Raw genomic sequence first — 2325 nt, 5'->3', positions numbered from 1 at the left:
GAGGGGGTGTGAAGTGGTAAGAGAATGAAAGTATGGGCGATCGATGATATTTGTAGAGGATCGGTGTCGTTCGGTGGGTCGTCCCTACTGTAAACAACTAGAAGAATCACTAAACAATGAGGTGCGGGATACAAGGAGGTTTATCACCTGATCTTGAGCAACATACAAGCACACCACTTGGAAAAAAAATGATACAATACTCCTAAATAAGAAAATGACCCTTAGAAATAAACCTAATTAAAAGTAGATAATTAGGAAAGACATCAAAAATGAAGAAAATATATACAAAAATTTGCAAGTCAACACCCATCTGCTCTGAACGCATGATTGCGGGGCTTCTAATGATCCTTGCGGAATCATGGGATTCCCTCTCCGCGTCATTGAATCGCAGGATTCTCGTGATTAGAATCATTGGATCTCCGATCCTTGAATTTGCAAGATGCCCCACATCATTCTTCCTTGCTAAAAAAAAGGATTCTTTTTCTTCTTTGGATGTCTCTGGAATTGATCTATCACCATACTAATTCATTGTGTTGTTGTGGCTGGGAAAGCCCCACTACAAAGTCTATTCTCACGTTCACCCAAGACAACTCTAAAACATATACGTCCTTCTAAAGTATTTCTCAATAGAATAATTAATCATCTTTTTTTCTTGGCACAGTCATAGTTGGAACTGCATCTGGGTTAGTACTCTCATGAACCAAATCTCTATCTCTTAAGTGTGTAGCCTGTTCTTTCCATTTATCATACTCAGCTGGTTGTATCTCATAGGCGAGTTGGTTTGACAAAAAATATCCTGAAATGAGATATGGTATGTTGTATTCTGTCGATGATAGCCATCCATAAGGTAAACTTTCAGTCAAGATATTCAACAACTCCTTCAATAGGGATTGCCCCTTTTATGGTATCAACTCATTAAATTTACCACACTCTAGGATAACTAATGTTAATCCCACTGGATTATCTCTCATGGTCTTAGTTTGAATCACTGACATCTTTATCTCATCTGCTTGCAAGTGGTACTCCTTTTCTCCTCTTCTATGTTTTCACCCTCTGCCCCCTCCACTACATTTTGCTTCGTGAAAGATATCATTCTAGCAATCTGATGTAACCTACCTAAAAGCGTAGCATTTCAATCACTTTCTAGCTAGGACAGATTTGAGTCTTCACTTTTTTCCCACTATGAACTGGGGTCGGCTTGGACGGTCCATAGGATGCTCTCTTGCTGCCTGATCTGATGACTGAATCTAATTTTAAGGATGGTGTGAACCTAATACTGTTGCGTACTGCGCTATGATACCAGATGATGCCGTTTTAGGGATCCTAAAAGATGTTTGGAAAACGGATTTGACGGGGAGGGATGGAGAAATAGTAAGAAAATGAAAATATGGGCAATCAATGATATTTGAAGGCGGATAAGCGTTATTTGGCAGGCTTAAAACAATGAGAATGATCATGAAACAATGAGTTACCAGCAACGAAGAGGTTCACCACCTGTTCCTGAGCGGGATACAAATGCATTACTTATAAAAGGAAGATGATACAACACTCCTAAATCAAGAAATCAGAAATTGTAATCGCCATGATGCTCAAAATAAAACAAATGTCCCAAAAAAAATAGGAAATAATAATATACCTATAGTTCCCTTCTATAAAAATATAGCCAGAAATAACTAAAGAAGAAAGAAATGAAAAGTAAGAAAAGCTATGCTAGAATTTGGACGTGGTGCCGTTTTGCTATCCCAAGATCGTGGGGCTTCTTATGATTCTGTGGAATTGCAGGATTCCTTCTTTTCTTCACTGAATCTCAGGATTCTCAATATTGGACTCACGGGTCCTTTGCCATGAAATTGCAAGACGATCCAGCATCACTTCAGGTTCTGCCTGCAAATTAATTCATTTTTTATGAGCTTTTATGCACTTTGAGTGATTAACCGTCACATTGGAACTGATTGATTAACAAATGTTAGAAATTTTAGCTTAAATTGCCATCTTGAAATGTTTATTTCCTATAGCAAAGGAAAACAATATTTTATTGGTATATTTGCTATAAAACTTTGGGTAGAAGTGGATATTGAGGGTTATTGGCTTGCTTTCTAACTCTTCATTAAAAAAATGGTGACATCAAATAAATTCTTCTAATTTTCCATTTTCCTAAACTAGTGCAACAATTCTTCTTATTTAAATTTTTTTTGTAACAAACACTTTTATTCCAGGTGAAAATTCAAGTACTCAATATCGATTATTAGTTCTGGATTTTAAGACAAATAGTTGTAAGATAAAGAATACGAGAAAATATCTTCATAGAATTAGATTAGGGCACTT

At 36.6% G+C, this 2325-nt stretch overlaps 1 protein-coding gene across 5 annotated transcripts in view; it reads left to right on the top strand.

The window, feature by feature from the left end:
* Positions 1 to 2325, top strand: part of LOC110023900 (protein RFT1 homolog) — an 82167-nt gene that overhangs the window by 5849 nt on the left and 73993 nt on the right. The window lies entirely within an intron of this gene.

Source organism: Phalaenopsis equestris, unplaced genomic scaffold (assembly GCF_001263595.1).
Source record: "Phalaenopsis equestris unplaced genomic scaffold, ASM126359v1 Scaffold000235, whole genome shotgun sequence".
Taxonomy (NCBI): Eukaryota; Viridiplantae; Streptophyta; class Magnoliopsida; order Asparagales; family Orchidaceae; genus Phalaenopsis; species Phalaenopsis equestris.
The sequence above is the reverse complement of the archived record's forward strand: the minus strand, read 5'-3'. Positions and strand labels throughout refer to the sequence as shown.